Raw genomic sequence first — 23,543 nt, 5'->3', positions numbered from 1 at the left:
GGGTTGTATTAAGTTGTTAAATATTACTATAAATAAGCACAGTACTTAAATCATATGATATTTTTCTATTAGTTTCCCATGCGAATAAGAGCCAGGGCTGGTGTTTATCTGCTACATGGCCTCACCCTGTGGGACACAAGCTCCCAGGATGACGACTATGAATTTCTTGTTTACCAGGAAATGCAATATATACTGTACATAAGAGCACATTATCATCAATGGGTTTTTTTTTGACAATAGGATGGGTTTCATTCCACTCTAAAACGCCTATAGTTACATTTTTGGATTGACCTGTAGTTTTATGTTGTCAACAATTCAGGGTAAAGAAGAACTACAAAAGCCTATATTTTCCAACTTTTCCAAAATAAAATTGAAAGCACATTAAAGCTCAACTGAACAATAGAAAAAAATATTAGTCACATATTTCAAGAGATGAGACTTTAAAATAAGCCTAAGGACAGACATAGTGCAACTCTATTACATGTGTTCACAAATTGGTCACGATATGTTAGGTAGAACCAGTAAACCCTTCAAAATGTCCATTCCTCAATTTACTTGAAGCATTTGGATGAGTAAAGTTTTTGTCTCTTGAAGTTTCTGTTTGATGGACTTATCATTATTTAAACCACTTCACCTCCGGAAGGTTAACACCCTTTCCTGACCAGGCAATTTTTTTCAATGCAGCACTGCATTATTTTAACTGACAAATGCGCGGCTGTGCGACACTGTAGCCAGATACAAAAGATGTCCTTTTTTCCCCCATAAATTGAGCTTTCTTTTGGTGGTATTTAAAGACCTCTGCATTTTTTATTTTTTTGCGCTAGAAACAAAGATTTACCCACAATTTTGAAAAAGAAAAAAAAAACGATAATTTTTACTTTCTGCTCTAAAACACATCCAAAAAAAAAAAAATGTGAAAAAGGGGCCGGTTGCATCTGTAATACTAGATGTACAGAGTATCCCACCCACTTTACATCAGATGTCAAGAGTCCCCCCCTACCCTCCCTTACATCAAAGTTAACCCCCTTACCTTGTGTTGCTGCTGGGAAGAAGCTGGGGGCGGAGTTGGGAAGCAGAAATTGCAGGGTCCGGAGGAGGCCCAAACGAGGGATGACGCTACACTGCAGATCTACTGTAGGTGCGAGGGCCACATGAAATGGCTTGGAGGGCCGGATTCGGCCCGCGGGCCTTGTGTTTGACACATGTGAATTAGGGCAATATGCATTCTGCTACATGTTTTGGTAAAAACAATTCCTATAAGCATATATTGATTAGTTTGCGCAAAAGTTATAGCGTCTACAAACTATGGGATATTTTTATTATTTTATTTTTATTTTTTTACTTGTAATGGCAGCGATCAGCAACCTATAGCGGAACTGGGATATTGTGACGGATGAATCAGACACCTAACTGACACTTTAGACACTTTTTTGGGGACCAATGATATTATTACAGTGATCAGTGCTACAAATTTGCACTGTCACTGTACAAATGACACTGGCAGGGAAGGGGTTAAAAACAGGAGCGATCAAAGGGTTAAATGTGTGCCTAGCTAATTTTTCAGTGTAGTGGGGGAGGTTCTTTTACTAGTGGAAGACATGGATCGTTGTTCCTGCTTTACAGAAACACAGGATCCATGTCTTCTGTACTGACAGAATGACAATCTGTCTTGTTTACATAGGTAGACTGCCATTCTGTCAGTGTACCGAATGCTCGGTGGGTCCTGGCAGACACGGCGTCCACAGAACCCACTGATCAGCTGCCACTGTGTAAAACCACAACGGGAGCAAGCCCCTGGCGCAAATCCTGAATTGCAGAATCACATATATACAGCATCTCACAAAAGTGAGTACATCCCTTACATTTTTGTAAATATTTTATTACATCTTTTCAGGTGACAACACTGAAGAAATTACACTTTGCTACAATGTAAAGTATTGAGTTTACAGCTTGTATAACAGTGTAAATTTGCTGTCCCCTCAAAATAACTCAACACACAGCCATTAATGTCTAAACTACTGTCAACAAACGTGAGTACACCCCTAAGTAAAAATGTCCAAATTGGGCCCAATTAGCCATTTCCCTTGTTAGTATTACAAGGTCTCAGGTGTGAATGGGGAGCAGATGTGTTACATTTGGTGTTATCGCTCTCACTCTCTCATACTGGTCACTGGAAGTTCAACATGGCACCTCATGGCAAAGAACTCTCTGAGGATCTGAAAAAAGAATTGTTGCTCTACATAAAGATGGCCTAGGCTATAAGACCCTGAAAATAAGCTGCAGCACGGTGGCCAAGAGTATACAGTGGTTTAACAGGACAGGTTCCACTCAGAACAGGCCTCGCCATGGTCGACAAAAGAAGTTGACTGCATGTGCTCAGCATCATATCCAGATATTGTCTTTGAGAAATAGAAGTATGAGTGCTGCCAGCATTACTGCAGAGGTTGAAGGGGTGGGGGGTCAGCCTGTCAGTGCTCAGACCATACACCACACACTGCATCAAATTGATCTGCATGACTGTTGTCCCAGAAGGAAGCCTCTTCTAAAGATGATGCACAATAAAGCCTGCAAACAGTATGCTGAAGACAAGAAGACTAAGGACATGGATTACTGGAACCATGTCTTGTGGTCTGATGAGACCAAGATAAACGTATTTGGTTCAGATGGTGTCAGGTGTGTGCGTCGGCAACCAAGTAAGAAGTACATAGACGAGTGTGTCTTGCCTACAGTCAAGCATGGTGGTGGGGTAGTCATGGTCTGTGGCTGCATGAGGGCTGCTGACATTGGGGAGCTACAGTTCCTTGAGGGAACCATGAATGCCAACATGTACTGTGATATACTGAAGGAGAGCATAACCCCCTACCTTCAGAGACTGGGCCGCAGGGCAGTATTCCAACATGATAACGACCCCAAACACACCTCTAAACGACCACTGTCTTACTAAAGAAGCTGAGGGTAAAGGTGATGGACTGGCCAAGCATGTCTCCAGACCTAAACCCTATTGAGCATCTGTAGAGCATCCTTAAATGGAAGGTGGAGGAGTGCAAGGTCTCTAACATCCACCAGCACCGAGATGTCATCATGGAGGAGTTGAAGAGGACTCCAATGGCAACCTGTGAAGCTCTGGTGAACTCCATGCCCAAGAGGGTTGAGGCAGTGCTGGAAAATAATGGTGGCCACACAAAATATTGATACTTTGGGCCCAATTTGGACATTTTCACTTAGGGGTGTACTCACTTTTGTTGCCAGCCGTTTAGACATTAATGGCTGTGTGTTGAGTTATTTTGAAGGGAAAGCAAATTTACACTGTTATACAAGCTTTACACTCACTGCTTTACATTGTAGCAAAGTGTAATTTCTTCAGTATTGTCAAATGAAAATATATAATAAAATAATTACAAAAATGTGATGGTGTACTCACTTTTGTGAGATACTGTATATACATGTGATTCTGCACAGCGCGGCCACCCTGTAGCAGTAAATCTGCTATGGGGCAGTCGGTAAGTGGTAAATTGAAGTTCATCAATATATAGTACAGTCAAATAATAAAACCAAAGTTTATTTTACCTTTTTTTTATTATTAGATTCAAAGAAATAATAATAAACTATGCAGGGCCCCACTAATAACCCAAGATTTTTTAAAAACAAGCAAAAAAAAATATTTTAGGTACTGTTCATGAACCAATTTGTCTTTAGCATAGCAACCCATACAGAAATATTATTCACAAACACCAGAATAGTATACCCTATAAAGAGTCCAAGTTATGGATAAAATATTTGCAAGTGCAAAGTAGTAGTACAGTTTAGTATTTCTACACCAAAAGTTCATCCACCTTGAGTTAGCAGCAAAACATCTTGGTGCAAAGTGCAGATAACAAAACAAGTTGAAAAACACAAATGAAGGGCAAATTAGTTCTGCAATGTACACAAATGATTCAAATGTTGATAACACACTTCCGTGCCAAAATCAATGTCACAAGTACCCAGGCTAAAAAAAACTACGGAAAATATGATAGATTTCTGTATGATGTTGCATCTCAGATAGAAGTTGTATATGCAGTATTTGTATCATTAATGACAACCCTAAGACCAAAGGCGGAAGATACCAGCAATATGAGAAGCTTCTGCAAACATGGCACTGGCAGTAGAAAAGTGGAGGAAGATGTGCAAAGCTTTCCTGGTTGCAGCAGTACCTGTCACTTATATCATGTAGGGGGGGTCTTGTGTTTGGTCAGGCGAACGCTCGAAAAAGCAAAGTTTGGTCTGAACTGGGAGCTTATACCTAGTCAGGAATGTATGCACATAAATACAGATTACGCATTACCACACAGAGGTAGAAGAATCATTTCAGGGACATCATCATCATTTAGCAAAGGAGAAAGATAGAAGAAGCTTCTGCAAAGATGGCACTGGCAGAAGAGGAGTGGAGAAGGATGTACAAAGCTGTCCTGGTTGCAGTAAAGTGGACACAATTTGAAAGTGAAAAATGTGATTGAGCTATGACTATAATCAGTTAGTAAATAAAGTTCATCTATACATCACAAATAAAAATCAAATTTTACGATGCATAAAAAAGTAAGAAAAAATAAGTCAATTATGTGGTAGACAATTCATCCAAAATTGGATGTACTGTGTGTAGATGAATTCTATTTTTCTAATTGATTACAGTTAAAGCACAGTCACATTTTTAATTTCATTTAAGGCACCCTATAGCTTTTCAGTGACCACAGCTGTGGAAGTGTGCAAAGGTCCATTCGGCGAAGAGTTTTTTGGTAAAAGGTATACAAGATAAATTTGCTCTGATGTGCAAGTACGCTGTGCCAGTGTTTCCACATCACATCCCCACTCAATTAGGCTTAGGATTCTTTCAGTGGACTGTAAAAGGACAAAAACCAGCCTATGGCTGCAAAAAAAAAAATAGCCATGGGTTTGTTTTCTTTCAACCTGAAGCCTGTTAAGCCTGGCACACACTATAAGTTTTTTCTTCAACCCAGTGGGCTGAACGAAAAAAAAAAAATTGTGAGATCACCGGACCAACACAAGCAATGTTAGTGTGGCAATCTACCCCACTGTGCCTTTCTGTTCTGACAGGGGGACTGCCACCCGCCAGAACACACTGATCAGCTCTCGCAGCCATTGGCTGCGAGTGCTGACCAGACCCGGTTTTCAGGCATGTCGTTAGACTGGCTTCTGTCGGACAGACTGCTGTATACACTGACCAAATGTCGGACGTTTTTTGTTGAACCAAAACTATATTTGGCCCGTGTGCACCCAGTCTTAGTGTAGTATAGAAATGATCTGGCTGTATAGTTACCCAATCACTTCCATGTGTGTCTTGCTTAGCAGACAGCTCTGTCCCCTTTCCATTCCCATACCTTCCAGTTCCCAGACACATTTGGCTATTCTTCTTGAGCCTGGGTCCCTTGTGTCCCTTTAAAGTGTACCTGTCACGTCCATTGTGTAGGAAGGGGTCTGGCGACTGGTCAGATGAATGCTTGAAAAAACAAAGTTTGGTCTGAACTGGGAACCTAGTCAGGTACATATGTATTCGGTCTGACCAGACTTCTAACTGGAGACCTTGCTTGGTCCATAGCTGCACTGGCTTTAGATATACATGTTCAGGGTTTGCTCCCCCAATTTTTTGCTTGTTTATTATGTATTCGGTCTGACCAGTCTTCTGAGGTTGAGCATCCCATCCCCCACACACACCTGTACTCTATTGGTGTCCTCTATCAAGTAGATATAGGAGGAGTCCCCTGCAGTGCATTAGCACACCTTCCCAGCAAGGAGTGTTGTCTCCAAGGGTAAGAGAGGCTGGATTCACCCCTTTTTTATGGATAGTGTAGGACCCACTGATAATGGGGTACTTTGACGCAGTGGTGGGCTTGAGCACGATATGGCCATATGGTGGAACTAAATCCCCATTTTTATTTATGGATTGTCTCCATATTTGATAGTCATTTCTTTTGCATGGTTGCGCTATTCTTTTTTAATATACATGTTGCTTGGTCCATAGCTGCACCGGCTTTAGATATACATGTTCAGGGTTTGCTCCCCCAATTTTTTGCTTGTTTATTATGTATTCGGTCTGACAAGACTTCTGGGGTTGAGCATCCCATCCCCCACACACACCTGTACTCTATTGGTGTCCTCTATCAAGTAGATATAGGAGGAGTCCCCTGCAGTGCATTAGCACACCTTCCCAGCAAGGAGTGTTGTCTCCAAGGGTAAGAGAGGCTGGATTCACCCCTTTTTTATGGATAGTGTAGGACTTACTGATAATGGGGTACTTTGATGCAGTGGTGGGCTTGAGCACGATATGGCCATATGGTGGAACTAAATCCCCATTTTTATTTATGGATTGTCTCCATATTTGATAGTCATTTCTTTTGCATGGTTGCGCTATTCTTTTTTAATATACATGTTGCTTGGTGCATAGCTGCACTGGCTTTAGATATACATGTTCAGGGTTTGCTCCCCCAATTTTTTGCTTGTTTATTATGTATTCGGTCTGACCAGACTTCTGGGGTTGAGCATCCCATCCCCCACACACACCTGTACTCTATTGGTGTCCTCTATCAATATAGGAGGAGTCCCCTGCAGTGCATTAGCACACCTTCCCAGCAAGGAGTGTTGTCTCCAAGGGTAAGAGAGGCTGGATTCACCCCTTTTTTATGGATAGTGTAGGACCCACTGATAATGGGGTACTTTGACGCAGTGGTGTGCTTGAGCACGATATGGCCATATGGTGGAACTAAATCCCCATTTTTATTTATGGATTGTCTCCATATTTGATAGTCATTTCTTTTGCATGGTTGCGCTATTCTTTTTTAATATACATGTTGCTTGGTCCATAGCTGCACCGGCTTTAGATATACATGTTCAGGGTTTGCTCCCCCAATTTTTTGCTTGTTTATTATGTATTCGGTCTGACCAGACTTCTGAGGTTGAGCATCCCATCCCCCACACACACCTGTACTCTATTGGTGTCCTCTATCAAGTAGATATAGGAGGAGTCCCCTGCAGTGCATTAGCACACCTTCCCAGCAAGGAGTGTTGTCTCCAAGGGTAAGAGAGGCTGGATTCACCCCTTTTTTATGGATAGTGTAGGACCCACTGATAATGGGGTACTTTGACTCAGTGGTGGGCTTGAGCACGATATGGCCATATGGTGGAACTAAATCCCCATTTTTATTTATGGATTGTCTCCATATTTGATAGTCATTTCTTTTGCATGGTTGCGCTATTCTTTTTTAATATACATGTTGCTTGGTCCATAGCTGCACCGGCTTTAGATATACATGTTCAGGGTTTGCTCCCCCAATTTTTTGCTTGTTTATTATGTATTCGGTCTGACCAGACTTCTGAGGTTGAGCATCCCATCCCCCACACACACCTGTACTCTATTGGTGTCCTCTATCAAGTAGATATAGGAGGAGTCCCCTGCAGTGCATTAGCACACCTTCCCAGCAAGGAGTGTTGTCTCCAAGGGTAAGAGAGGCTGGATTCACCCCTTTTTTATGGATAGTGTAGGACCCACTGATAATGGGGTACTTTGACGCAGTGGTGGGCTTGAGCACGATATGGCCATATGGTGGAACTAAATCCCCATTTTTATTTATGGATTGTCTCCATATTTGATAGTCATTTCTTTTGCATGGTTGCGCTATTCTTTTTTAATATACATGTTGCTTGGTCCATAGCTGCACCGGCTTTAGATATACATGTTCAGGGTTTGCTCCCCCAATTTTTTGCTTGTTTATTATGTATTCGGTCTGACCAGACTTCTGGGGTTGAGCATCCCATCCCCCACACACACCTGTACTCTATTGGTGTCCTCTATCAAGTAGATATAGGAGGAGTCCCCTGCAGTGCATTAGCACACCTTCCCAGCAAGGAGTGTTGTCTCCAAGGGTAAGAGAGGCTGGATTCACCTCTTTTTTATGGATAGTGTAGGACCCACTGATAATGGGGTACTTTGACGCAGTGGTGGGCTTGAGCACGATATGGCCATATGGTGGAACTAAATCCCCATTTTTATTTATGGATTGTCTCCATATTTGATAGTCATTTCTTTTGCATGGTTGCGCTATTCTTTTTTAATATACATGTTGCTTGGTCCATAGCTGCACTGGCTTTAGATATACATGTTCAGGGTTTGCTCCCCCAATTTTTTGCTTGTTTATTATGTATTCGGTCTGACCAGTCTTCTGAGGTTGAGCATCCCATCCCCCACACACACCTGTACTCTATTGGTGTCCTCTATCAAGTAGATATAGGAGGAGTCCCCTGCAGTGCATTAGCACACCTTCCCAGCAAGGAGTGTTGTCTCCAAGGGTAAGAGGCTGGATTCACCTCTTTTTTATGGATAGTGTAGGACCCACTGATAATGGGGTACTTTGACGCAGTGGTGGGCTTGAGCACGATATGGCCATATGGTGGAACTAAATCCCCATTTTTATTTATGGATTGTCTCCATATTTGATAGTCATTTCTTTTGCATGGTTGCGCTATTCTTTTTTAATATACATATGTACATAAACACAGATTACGCATTACCACACAGAGGTAGAAGAATCATTTCAGGGACATCATCATAATTTAACTTAAAATTTCTTCATCTATTTACAATTTCAAGTGACTTCGTATTTTGCTGTTTCACATAAATTTTAGCCTAGAAATATTTATTTTTAAAGTCAAAACAATCTCATCTTTTTTAATTACCCAGTTTGCAATGGTCCTGTGGTACATGAACTTTGTCACAGGCTGGTCAGTGAATTACAGCATTGTCCTAGTTCATCTACCATACAGCACTGACCAATGCATCAAAATCGACACATATTTGAGGTTAGTGCACTCAGGATAAATATGAAAAAATGATTTAGTAAATTGTTTTGAAATACTTTTAACCTCCCTGGCACTAACCGCCCCTAGCGGTACTCGGACCAGGAATTCAATGAATACATGTTACCCTTGAGTGTTACTTAAGCTAACTACTTTAACACTGAATTTTAGAGAAGAGCTCAGAATTAAAGCGGAGTTCCGGGCACAAAAACGATTTTTTTTTTTTGTGCCCCTCCGCTAGTTATGCCGCACCTGAAAAGGAATTGGATAGTTATTTTTTTTTTTTTGTTTACTCACCTTTTTATTGACGATCGTAAATACTCACCTATGACAGCTTCCTCCTCCAGCGCCGCGGCTCACCCCGTCACTTCCTGCCTCGCGATGATTCCTGGGAGCTAAACGTCATAGCTCCCAGGAATCAATGCGCCGCACCGGCCCCACTCGTCATTTCCGGGCGACGCCGCATTCCCCTGCTAAACAGCTTCTGGGCATGCCCAGAAGCTGTTTAGGAATGCGGCGCCGCGCCGGAAGTGACGAGAGGGGCCGGTGCAGTGCATTGATTCCTGGGAGCTATGACGTTTAGCTCCCAGGAATCATCGCGAGGCAGGAAGTGACGGGGTGAGCCGCGGCGCTGGAGGAGGAAGCTGTCATAGGTGAGTATTTACGATCGTCAATAAAAAGGTGAGTAAACAAAAAAAAAAAAATAACTATCCAATTCCTTTTCAGGTGCGGCATAACTAGCGGAGGGGCACAAAAAAAAAAAATCGTTTTTGTGCCCGGAACTCCGCTTTAATTCTGAGCTCTTCTCTAAAATTCAGTGTTTCAGATGGAAACGCTGTGGAAGAAAATTTCTAAGTAAGTATTTCTTCTAAAAGGTAAGTGCGAACCGGGACAGATCAGAGGCTAGCCATTGTGGAATGTGCTAGCCCTGACTGTCCCGGGGGTATGTTCAACAAAAAAACGTTTCTCTGCCCGGAACTCCGCTTTAATGCCAGGAATTCATGACGGCTGAGTGGCCATGGATTGGCTAAATTCTAATTTTCTGTGAACCTGGATGTGTACTGCTCTAAGTACTTCTTCTACTTCTTATAGTTAGTAGTTCATGGCTGTCAAATTCTGGCGATTAGTTACAGGTAAATCTAAGCTATTGAGCAGGAAAGATTTTTGAAGCATTCCCTAAACAGTATTGTATTGTAAGTATTGTAACTTTTCACCATTTTGCAGGTGTGAACATTTTAAGGTTTACTATAAGTGATATCTATTTACTCAACACAGTCTCATCTTTTCCATTTTGCATCAAAAAGTGTGAATGTGTTAATTGTGTTTTTCTGCATAGTATACATTTGACTAAATTTCTTTCAGGTTTGGAAATAATATTTGACATAAATATGCAGCTACAATTATTATATTCTAATAAAACAGATAAAAAATGAGCTTAGTGCTAATTAGGGATAAGCTTTGAGTTGAACTTTGGCTGTTTGCTCATTCGTCGAACAAATGGGCTTCTTCGCGGGAACTTAGAGTTCCCACATTATTATGGACTCTGACCTCTGATTTCATGAAATCACCTGCTGGCCAGGGGATTCGATCACACAGCCATCTCCATTGCAAGCCTGGTATTCTACCATCTACGCCACCGTTAAGCCTGCTTAAGTTAAGTGTGCATGACGATGGCATAGCTGGTAGAATAGTGCAAGGTTGTGGGTTTGAATCCCTTGGCCAGCGGGTAGTTTATAAGTGAAATTCTATAGTTAATAATACATTGCTGGCAGGGAGAGATATTTTTGCTCTTTACAGTTTGTTGAGATCAGAAAGTGCAGTGTATACCACAAAGTTATATATATATATTGTGAGGCATTAGCTTGGTAGCAGGTGTGGATAACCCCTTTTGGGGGGGTTCGTCACACAGGGAGATAGCCGAGGAGTGGTTGAAAACAACAGTTTATGGTTTATTTTTCCAATTTCTTCAAACAAGTGCATGCAGCAAAACATCAAAAAATCTAAATAAAACACAAAAAAAATCCTGACCGCTGTGGGCGTCTACCTTGTCACACACCGGAATCCTACCTAAGAAGTCTTTCCAACCTACTGTTGGGCAGACACTGCTGGTCCTACAGCAGACACTCAAATGTCCATTTGTGTTTTCTTTACACAGAAAAAGTTCAACACCTCACCTTTAGAAGTCTCTCACCTGACTGCTCTCCCCAGCTTACACAGCCTCAGGAGACAGCAATCAATAGACTCCCTTTGGACAATATAGAGGTCTTAATTGCCTCATTCTGAACAGCTGAAAGTTTTCTCAACTTCCGTACACCTTCCTGCCTACCTCTGCAGCCGACACCTGATAGTAAATGGTGAATTTTCTAAACCAAGCAGAAATATATCTCCCGTCTGTGACAACACCCATAGATTTACCTGACTTCCTGTAAAAAAAAAAAAATATATATATATTATGTGTGTATATATATATATGCACTGCAGTTTATATCAGTTTATGTCAGTATTGCTGAAAAAAAGGTGTGGGATCCCCCCAGTCCATACCAGGCCCCTCGGGTCTGGTATGGATTTTACACCAAAATTAAAAAAAAACAGTGCGAGGTTCCCCCTAAAATCTATACCAGACCCTTATCCAAGCACACAGCCTGGCTGACCAGCATGGGGGTGGGGGGGGAGCGAGCGCCCTCCCTCCTGAACCATACCAGGCCACATGCCCTTAACATGGGGTGTGGGTGCTTTGGGGCACAGGGGCTCTGCCCCCCCACCCCAAAGCACCTTGCCCCCATGATCAGTCGCACGCCCGCCCGCCCGCCCGAAAAATAGAAAAAAAAAGAAGCTCCTGCTTCTTCAGATGCTTCGCGCACTATGAGCTGTTTTGAGTTTGACAGCACTTTTATAGGGATCTGACATCACAATGCACTGCTCAGATGCAGGATAAATTACTGACGTCATGTAATTTATTCACTGCACCTGAGCAGTGCATCGTTGGGCGGATCATGATGTCAGATTCCTATAAAAGAGCTGTCAAACTCAAAACAGCTCATAGCACGCAAAGTGTCTGAAAAAGCAGGAGCTTCTTTTTTTTTATATATATTTTTCGGGCGGGCGACTGATCATTGGGGGACACTATTTTTTTTTTTTTTTTTAATAAAGGACTTTTCCAAAATTGGCTTTTGTCTTTATTTTTTTTTTGTACACTTATTTGGTGAATAGGTAGGGGTACGATGTACCCGATATCCATTCACATGGGGGGGCAGGATCCGGGGGCCCCCTTATTAAAAGGAGCTTCCAGATTCGGATAAACCTCCCCCCGCAGACCCCCACAATCACAGCTCCCGGTTTTCGGGAAGAGACCCCTGTCCCCATTAACATGGGGGCAAGGTGATTTGGGGTGGGGGGGCAGAGCCCCCCTGCCTCAAAGCACCCACCCCCCCATGTTGAGGGCATGTGGCCTGGTATGGTTCAGGAGGGGGGTACTCGCTCGCCCCCACCCCCATCCTGGCTAGCCAGGCTGTGTGCTCGGATAAGAGCCTGGTATGGATTTTGGGGGGAACCCCATGCCGTTTTTGCTCTCATTTTTTTATCTGTATTGCTGGGAGCCGACAATACATTACAGCTGCGAGCAAGTTTAAATTACTTTTTTTCCTTTATAAATTTCAGTATGGCTGCAGCGGGCTACAAACATTGCACAAATGCACTTCTTCAGGCACATTAAATGGGGGCCCCCCAGGCACGCTATTTAAATGAATTTTTCATTTTTATTGTTTCACTTTAAGCATAATTAAAATCACTGCTCTTGTAAAAACGATTGTTTTTCTTTTTTAAAAATTGCATTGATTCCTGTCCCCCAGGGCAGTACCCAGGCCCCATACACTTTTTTTGGGCCAATAACTTGCATTTAAGCCTTTAAAATTAGGACTTTTGATTGTTCATGTTCGTGTCTCATAGACTTTAATAAAGTTTGCATGTTCACTAAAATATTTCCCCTGTTCGAGATGTTCTTATGCGAACCAAACAGGGGGGTGTTCGTCTCATCACTAGTGCTAATAATCAATAGTGTACCAGAATACCAGATTGTATAAAATATATACACAAAAAATAAGTGCGCTTAGAGACACAAACATCACTTAAAACAAAAAAATCCAATAATTCCCAAGTGTTGTAAAAATAAATCAATATAGAAAAGTCTTTTCAGACAGAAGTAAATAAGGAATTCCAGGCTTCCACCACCAGAATACAAGGGTCCCTAATGGTTAGTGGGGCCCCCTGGAATAGTATAAAGGTCCATGCTTACATTGCTTTGCATTAGAAGGTTGCTATTGGCTGTTGCAGCTGGATTCTCCTTTAGCACCAGGCCTTTGTTGGTTTAAAAAATGAAGGGCAACTTTTTCCGCACTTGTGGACACTAAACCCGTTGCTGCCCGATGTATCTGCACCAGCTCCCTGGACCGGACCATGGCCTCCACTAATTCCCCCCTTTCTAATTATTAACTGTCATGGTTTTTTTCAGAAGGGGTTTAGTCGTCCAGTATATCTGGAGGGTCAACGTGACTGTATTAATTATTGATATTTTGGTTTCAGCCCAGATGGCTAGATATGTTCTTTGATATATCATTTATGAATCATTTAAGATTGCCATTTGAATAACACAATGGCCAATACAATATCCAATAAAGTTTTAAGAATTAAATCATTTAGTGTTTCTGTTATCTTTTCTAAGTTATGCTTTGTATGGCTCCTTTGCACTATCCCATGCATGATTCTTGAAATGCACACATACCCTTGTGCTCTTCACCATATGAATGAGCCTCTTGCCAGATTATGTTGATCCCCAATCCCAGAGATCAACAAGGCATAATAACATTAGGATGATTCCAGGCTTACAACAGTGGACAATTAGCATAAACACCATTCTTGGGATTCCTCGGTGCCTCCAGTATTAATTGGCTCAGCCATATTACCACATACAGAATTTTATGTAAAGGAACAAAGGCCATACATAGTGTAATTCTAAATTACACATTTATTGTAAAAAATATACAAAGGGGTACTCACAATTTTGTAGATAAAAACAGCACACAATGGTAAAATGCCACAGCAGCTTGCACTCAGCGGGCGTAATGATGTCACAAGTGAAGCCCCTCCCTATACGTTTTGCACTAATATGCATTGTTGTTTCCCCTGACAACATGTATTGATCATTTTTTGACTGATCCAAATTCGAATCATTATGAAAATGTTTAATTCATTAGAAAATGAACAAACAAAATTAATTTTAATGGATCTCAATAAAATTCGTTACCTTTTATTTCAGAGCGTTGGATACATCCGAATCTCAGAATACCCCAAAATTTGTCCAAAATTTACATTTGGGCCGAAATGAATTGCACATGTCTAGTTCCTAGCTGAATTGGGGACGTGGACAGAAGGTGGAGATAGAGAGCAGAAGGATCGTCCAGGTCTTTTGCAGAATACAGAAAATCAATCTCATAGTGACTGAGTGAGTATGCACAGCATGTAATACATCGTTTTTTTTATGATGTGGGTAGAGTGACACCTTAAGACATTGTACACCCTTTCTTTTCATGCACCTGAAATGTATTTATCCTATTTAAACTGAAGATTCATTTGACTTTAAATAACAATTTCTGGTCTTGTTCCCCCCAGCCAGTGACTGCGCAAACAAAAAGGGAAGTAGCGGACTGATGAGCTCATCTCTCTGTTTTCTCTTCTAATCAGCATGTTCCTTGTTAGCACATGAGCACTGCAGTATAGCTGACTGAGTGCTCGTGCTGCTTCTCCATATCATTTTCATCTCATTTACTTTTCACAAATTACACTATCAAAAAAAAAAAAAAAGAAGACTTGTTTGAAAGGCCAATAACTTACACTTCCTGCAGCCTATTACATGCTTTCTTTAAATAATTTAAAAATGATTTATTTAACACCAATATTTACTTGTGTCAGTGCATGCTGTAATTGGATGTCTAGATTAAATATTTATATTACACATTAGTTTCTTCTCCTGTGATACTGATACAGCTAGGACTCATGTCCTTTTCTGATTTATGATGCTCATATCCTGTTAATAAAAATCAATGCAGCTTCAAGTGAATCCTTAAAATACATGCAAAAAATAAATAAATAAATAAATACATTTGTGAACCTATAGCCTTTGTATATTTAGTACATAGTAATGTGATTTGCTTTCGGCTTCATTTCCACTTTCCAATACTGGATAAATCTTTTTTTGTTTTTTCTTTTTTCGTGTGCATTGCAGTAGGGTAGCCTATTCAGATTGAATGGGACCATATAGAGCTTAACAAAAAAGTAACTGCACATCTTTTGGGCAATATAGTGCACCACAACACAGTTTTTAATCAAATGTATTGCAAAGAAGACACAGTAATGAAAGTGTTGCCTTTTTCTGAAAATGTTTACATTACTTTAAAGCAATATAGCATGGATGTGAGCCCGGTTCACATTAGCGCGACACGACTCCTTACTACTTCGGGGGCGACTTGTGCATTACATTGCACCATGACTTCGGAGCGACTTGCAGGGACTTCACATAATGAAAGTCTATGCAATTGGCTCCGAGGTCGCCCCGAAATAGTACAGGACCCTTTTTCTAACTCGGAGCGACTTGTGTCGCTCCTATTAGAACGGGTCCTGTAGCGGTCAATGGACCGCGAGGGAGCGTGACTTGTCAGGCTGACAAGTCGCCTGACAAGTCGCACTAATGTGAACCGGCTCTGAGATGAATTTTCCACATGGGCATTAGGTCAATTCACAAATTGTTGCACAGGTTATCACTCCCTAATATACTGCCAGTTTGCAGCTGGTCACTGTGACTTCCGATGAAGGGTCAATTGAGCAAAGTAGAAAAAAAAGGTGCTTTTCCGGTTGTGATAAAATAATGATTGATAAGATAAAATAACAAATTCATGAAGGATTGTGACGGTAAATATTTATTTCATGAATTAAACATGTTTAAGAGAAAATTGTTATGAGATGGAATAAGAATTAAAATAACTAACACAACCTAGTGAATGGAGAAAAAAAAATGTGGTAATGGCTGATTGTAAAAGGATTTGATTTGCAGAGATACTGTATGCAAGTGAAACCAAGTACAATTGATATGATGCAAAATATTCATCCTATAATTGTGGAACATTTTATGTCAAAGAAAAGACACCACCTTATTTTGAAGGAGGTTTTCATTGCCACTTTATCCACTTCCAACAAACTGAAGTACCTGTACATCAGCTTAAAGAAGTGGTTGTACCGGGGGGGTTGCCTGCAGCTAGAGGCATGACCCCAGTACCGTTTTATAGCCAGCTGTTGGCTTTCTTGTGATAACAATCGATCAGACCCCCCTGCCGCCTTCTCCCGCTCTGCCTGGGTATCCCGTCCCACCGGGAGACCCAAAGGACCAGCCGGCACGTCTGCCAGCTGGTCAGAGTCCCTAACAAAGCCGGATTCGGCTTGGATTGGATCTCCGATGAAGTAACCCGTTAGTGACATCACTTCCGGTTTACTCGGCTGCCACTGGCGCCGATTTAAAAAAAAATGACAGTATTCAAAAACGCTGATTTTGGCGTGTTGAATACTTTTAAAGGGGAAGAGGAGGAATTTGGAGTCTTTTAGACCCCAGGTCCCTCCATAAAGAGTACCTGTCACCGCCTATTACTGTCACTAGGAGTGTTTAGATTCCTTGGGACAGCAATACAACTGATCAGATTTTTTTTTTTTTTTTTTTTTAAAGGAACAGTGAAAAAATAAAATAAAATAAATAGGATAAAAAAAATGTTTAAAGCGCCCCCATCCCCATGTGCTTGCGCACCAAAGAAAATACGTAAGTCGCGCCTGCAAATGTAAACGGTGTTCAAATCAAATATGTGAGGTATGGCCGCGATCATCAGAGCGAGAGCAATAATTTTACCAAAAGACCTCCTCTGTACCTCTAAACTGGTAACTGCTAAAAAAATTTAAAACGTCGCCTATGGAGATTTTTATGCACTGTTTGTCATTCCACAAGTGTGCACAATTTTAAACCATAACATGTTAGGTATCTATTTACTCAGCATGACATCATCTTTCACAATATGCAAAAAAAATTTGGCTAACTTTACTCTTTATTTTTTTCTTAATTCAGTGAAGTGTACGTTTTCACAAAAAATCGTGTTTGAAAGATCGCTGCACAAATACTGTGTGACATAAAATATTGCAACAACCACCATTTTATTATCCTGAGTCTTTACTAAAAAAAAAATATATATATATATATATATATATATATATATATATATATATATATACAGTATTTAGATATAGATATATATATATCTATATCTATATCTATATCTATATCTATATCTATATATATATATATATATATATATACATATAGTGTTTGGGGGTTTTAAGTAATTTTCTAGCAAAAAATACTGATTTTAATTAGTAATAGTAAACAATATGTGTCAGAAATATATAGGTAAAATGAGGAAGTGCTTGGCGCTTTACCTATACGTTTGATGCTTCCCTTTTTGGGTCGCATTTTTTGAAGTGGGCAGCAGCTAAGTGTGGTGTTTCCCACAATCTTCATATACCACTTATCCTAAGCGCGGATCTCTTTTACCATGTGTCAGAAATAGGCTTGGTCCTTGGTTAATGAAGGTATGCATATGAGATATTTACTATAACTGCTATCTTTTTACTGTAAACATTTACTTTGAACTGCTAACAACATACTGTTCTATGTAGAATGATAGTTACACAGTTTTTATAACCTGCCAGCCGCATTTATGTACAGTCCATGTGAATAAGCTCCTTTGGGCATCTTTAATAATTTAGGATGTGATATATGATAACAACCTGTTTTTGTAATAACACATAAGCCTATAGTACGCTTCAAAGCAATTGATAGTTAGTACATCCATTTAGCTGAGCAGGAGAAGATTCATACAGTATATTAATAATATATTAAGTTGGCTGTATATTTTGAAACACAAATACCATTTCTAAACTTTATAATAAAACGTGTGATTTATGTAATTGACCAACAGTGAAGATGATGCGTAAGGGCACTAGAATAGCCTCCAATTATACACACTTTTGTTTAACCTTATTCAACTGGTTGTGAAGTCAGGAAGTTTTTTTATCTTATTGCATTCTATGCATTAAGATAAAAAGCCTTCTGTGTGCAGCAGCCACCCTCAGCTCCTCTAATACTTACCTGAGCCCATCTCTATCCAGCAATGTCCATGCGTGCCTCAGCCTTCCGGGACTCTCCCTCCTTATTGGCTGAGACACAACAGCGGTTAATCAAGCTCAGCTAGCCAATCAGGAGAGAGGGGGCGGGGTCGAACCACAGTTCCGTGTCTGAATGAAAACACGTAGCTGCAGCTCAACGTTGGTGCCCCCATAGCAAGCTGCTTGCTGTGGGGGCACTCAACAGGAGGGAGGAGCCAGGAGCTCCAGCCAGGGACCCCAGAAGAGGAGGATCTGGGCTACCCTGTGCAAAACCATTGCACAGAGCAGGTAAGTATAACATGTTTGCTATTTTATTGGAAAAATAAAGGGACTTTAAAATCACTTTAAGCTTGTGTAGGAGATGGTGGTTTTGATTTAGCCCTTGTTGTAAGGATAAGCAGGATATCCATTTTTTATATTGTGGGATCATTTTGTAAAAGCAAAGCAGTGGGGGGGGGGGGGGGGGGCTTAGATAGACTGGAGCATACAAAATCTGGTGCAGCTCGCCATTGAAACCAATTGGCTTCCAGGTTTTATTGTCAAAGCCTTATTGAACAAGCTGAAGTTAGAATCTGATTGGCCACCATGCACAGCTGTACCTGATTCTGAGTGCTCCAGTTTTAGTTAATCTTCCTCATTGTGTCCAGGTCTATAACCTGGATAAAGCAGCATATATAAGCAGTTTTTTTCCATATTGAGGAAGATTTATTACAGTGGGTGCACACAGAACAGGGTTGCCAACCTTCCGCAACTGTTATTACTGATAGAACATGGACAATTTATTGACAGAGCATATTTTTTACTGACAACCTGAAAAAATAACAGAAATCCTATAAGAAACTAAAATAATTGATATTTAAACAGTATAAACACAATCTGTAAACACTGAGAATACCCATAACAGGTAATTGGCCTGGTTAACGTTTTAAAAAGTCAACACAGCATGACAAATTATGAGCCACCCTGCTGGGATACAATTGAAAAACAAGTCCTGTTATGCATGCCAAAGAAAGCAATGGGCATGATCAGATTGCATCTAAGAGTGGGAGTGGTCTAAAAGAGGATCACGTACCACCCCACGCAGATTTACTGGGACAGCGGGGCTCGGCTACACATAATCACGTAGATCTACGTGATTATATGCATGCGTCTGCGCGCGTGTCTAATCACAGCCTGAACGCGGGAGGAGTGAGCACCATCCCCCGCGATATTCAGGGAAACTAACAGGAAAGCCGCCTGCCTATGGAAACAAGGCAGGCAGCTCTTCTGTCAGACAGGCACAATGAGTTTGTGTGTCTCAGCTAAGCTGAAATACCGATGTCTGTGTGCCTGTCACAGAGCCCCCCCCCCCCCCCCACAGTTAGTAAGCACAATTGAGGAGCACACTTAACCCCTCCCCTTGATCACCCCCCAGTATTAACCCCTTCCCTGCCAGTGTCATTTATACAGTAACAGTGCATATTATTTAGCACTGACCACTGTATTGGTGTCACTGGTCCCCAAAAAGTGTCACGGGTAGTGTCAGATTTGTCCGCCGCAATGTCGCTGTTAGCTCAATTCTCGTCAGGAGGCAATCACGATGATATTACAGCCCTTCAGTTGCTACCCTCCCAATAGATAATGAATTCACCCTCCATCCAGCTGGGAGTTATGACGACACACAGCACTCAAACTTAGTGCAGTCACAACTGTTTATTTCAAGTTTCGTGCTCCCATTTAAAGGATATTTCGGCAGCAGAAACTGGTTTACAATTCGTAAGTAGTGTTGAGCGAACACGGACTGTATTATTCGTGTTCGTACCGAATAATTGGATTTTTTGTACCCGAACACGGACACGGACACTTTACTGTATGTTCGGGTAAAAATCCGTGTTCGGTCGTTTTATTTCCGGGTTTTGCATGCTTTGGCGCTCTTTTCATGGCGGGCTTTCAACAGCCAATCAACAATCGTTTAACTGGTGTGCCTTAAGCCATCCCAGCCATGCCTGCAAATGTCTCAGTAGCTGTGATTGGCCGTCTGAAGCATGTGACCAAGTCTTTATAAGTTCGAGGCAGCCGCAGCGGCGTCATTATGCTGCTTAGATTCAGGGACAGAGCACACATCAACGTGCTGGCTGCTGATTAGGGAAAGATAGGCAGGAAAAAACCATTTGTGTCCGGATAGAATTGAGGGACAGGTCGGAGTGTTTAGGCAGGGCGAGTTGTAGGCATTTTAGGGATAGAGTCTGCTGAATTATATAGGGTCAGTGTCTTCTACAAACTACAATCGATATTGCTGTGTGGGGGGTGGGGTCTGCACTCAATCCTGATCTACGATCTCTTCTCAATCCTGTTAGGGACAGAGTCTGCTGAATTTTAGGGAAACTGTGTTCTACAAACTACAATCGATATTGCTGTGTGGTGTGGGATTGGAGATAGGCAGGTGTCAGTGATCCACATCCATTTTTCTGTGTGTGAGCTGCAGTGAACACAATCTTTTTGGGCTGCAGTGAACACAATCTTTTTGGGCTGCAGTGAACACAATCTTTTTGGGCTGCAGTGAACACAATCTTTTTGGGCTGCAGTGAACACAATCTTTTTGGGGTGCAGTGAACAAAATCTTTTTGGGGTGCAGTGAACACAATCCTTTTTGGTGTGCAGTGAACACAATCTTTGTGGGGTGCAGTGAACAAAATCCTTTGTGGGGTGCAGTGAACACAATCTTTTTGGGGTGCAGTGAACAAAATCCTTTTTGGGGTGCAGTGAACAACATCCTTTTTGGGGTGCAGTGAACACAATCTTTTTGGGGTGCAGTGAACAAAATCCTTTGTGGGGTGCAGTGAACACAATCTTTTTGGGGTGCAGTGAACACAATCTTTGTGGGGTACAGTGAACAGAATCTTTGTGGGGTGCAGTGAACACAATCTTTGGGGGGTACAGTGAACACAATCTTTGTGAGGTGCAGTGAACACAATCTTTGTGGGGTGCAGTGAACACAATCATTGTGGGGTGCAGTGAACTCAATCTTTGTGGGGTACAGTGAACACAATCTCATACTGAAGGTTTGAGGGTGCTGCCTGTTCCATACTCCCCCTACTCCTCATCTAGCCTTTTAGGGGTACAAACAATAGTAATTGGGGCCTAGTGTGGTTGTGTACGTGTGATATACATACACTTTTTTGGGATCATATTTTCTATTCCGCTATTTAATCAAAAACCTTTGGGGATCAGTTAAATTGGGGGATAGTCTGTGTTGGTACGTGTGAGAGAGATCCACCTTTCCAAGTTGTTGGGGTTCATCTCATACTTCTGAAGGTTTGAGGGTGCTGCCTGTTCCATACTCCCCCTACTCCTAGCCTTTTAGGGGTACAAACAATAGTAATTGGGGCCTAGTGTGGTTGTGTACGTGTGATATACATACACTTTTTTGGGATCATATTTTCTATTCCGCTATTTAATCAAAAACCTTTGGGGATCAGTTAAATTGGGGGATAGTCTGTGTTGGTACGTGTGAGAGAGATCCACCTTTCCAAGTTGTTGGGGTTCATCTCATACTTCTGAAGGTTTGAGGGTGCTGCCTGTTCCATACTCCCCCTACTCCTAGCCTTTTAGGGGTACAAACAATAGTAATTGGGGCCTAGTGTGGTTGTGTACGTGTGATATACATACACTTTTTTGGGATCATATTTTCTATTCCGCTATTTAATCAAAAACCTCTGGGGATCAGTTAAATTGGGGGATAGTCTGTGTTGGTACGTGTGAGAGAGATCCACCTTTCCAAGTTGTTGGGGTTCATCTCATACTTCTGAAGGTTTGAGGGTGCTGCCTGTTCCATACTCCCCCTACTCCTAGCCTTTTAGGGGTACAAACAATAGTAATTGGGGCCTAGTGTGGTTGTGTACGTGTGATATACATACACTTTTTTGGGATCATATTTTCTATTCCGCTATTTAATCAAAAACCTCTGGGGATCAGTTAAATTGGGGGATAGTCTGTGTTGGTACGTGTGAGAGAGATCCACCTTTCCAAGTTGTTGGGGTTCATCTCATACTTCTGAAGGTTTGAGGGTGCTGCCTGTTCCATACTCCCCCTACTCCTAGCCTTTTAGGGGTACAAACAATAGTAATTGGGGCCTAGTGTGGTTGTGTACGTGTGATATACATACACTTTTTTGGGATCATATTTTCTATTCCGCTATTTAATCAAAAACCTCTGGGGATCAGTTAAATTGGGGGATAGTCTGTGTTGGTACGTGTGAGAGAGATCCACCTTTCCAAGTTGTTGGGGTTCATCTCATACTTCTGAAGGTTTGAGGGTGCTGCCTGTTCCATACTCCCCCTACTCCTAGCCTTTTAGGGGTACAAACAATAGTAATTGGGGCCTAGTGTGGTTGTGTACGTGTGATATACATACACTTTTTTGGGATCATATTTTCTATTCCGCTATTTAATCAAAAACCTCTGGGGATCAGTTAAATTGGGGGATAGTCTGTGTTGGTACGTGTGAGAGAGATCCACCTTTCCAAGTTGTTGGGGTTCATCTCATACTTCTGAAGGTTTGAGGGTGCTGCCTGTTCCATACTCCCCCTACTCCTAGCCTTTTAGGGGTACAAACAATAGTAATTGGGGCCTAGTGTGGTTGTGTACGTGTGATATACATACACTTTTTTGGGATCATATTTTCTATTCCGCTATTTAATCAAAAACCTCTGGGGATCAGTTAAATTGGGGGATAGTCTGTGTTGGTACGTGTGAGAGAGATCCACCTTTCCAAGTTGTTGGGGTTCATCTCATACTTCTGAAGGTTTGAGGGTGCTGCCTGTTCCATACTCCCCCTACTCCTAGCCTTTTAGGGGTACAAACAATAGTAATTGGGGCCTAGTGTGGTTGTGTACGTGTGATATACATACACTTTTTTGGGATCATATTTTCTATTCCGCTATTTAATCAAAAACCTTTGGGGATCAGTTAAATTGGGGGATAGTCTGTGTCGGTACGTGTGAGAGAGATCCACCTTTCCAAGTTGTTGGCGTTCATCTCATACTTCTGAAGGTTTGAGGGTGCTGCCTGTTCCATACTCCCCCTACTCCTAGCCTTTTAGGGGTACAAACAATAGTAATTGGGGCCTAGTGTGGTTGTGTACGTGTGATATACATACACTTTTTTGGGATCATATTTTCTATTCCGCTATTTAATCAAAAACCTCTGGGGATCAGTTAAATTGGGGGATAGTCTGTGTTGGTACGTGTGAGAGAGATCCACCTTTCCAAGTTGTTGGGGTTCATCTCATACTTCTGAAGGTTTGAGGGTGCTGCCTGTTCCATACTCCCCCTACTCCTAGCCTTTTAGGGGTACAAACAATAGTAATTGGGGCCTAGTGTGGTTGTGTACGTGTGATATACATACACTTTTTTGGGATCATATTTTCTATTCCGCTATTTAATCAAAAACCTCTGGGGATCAGTTAAA

The sequence above is a fragment of the Pelophylax lessonae genome (assembly GCF_965119305.1).
Source record: "Pelophylax lessonae genome assembly, chromosome: 2".
In the NCBI taxonomy this organism is placed as follows: Eukaryota; Metazoa; Chordata; class Amphibia; order Anura; family Ranidae; genus Pelophylax; species Pelophylax lessonae.
This window is presented reverse-complemented; position numbering follows the sequence as displayed.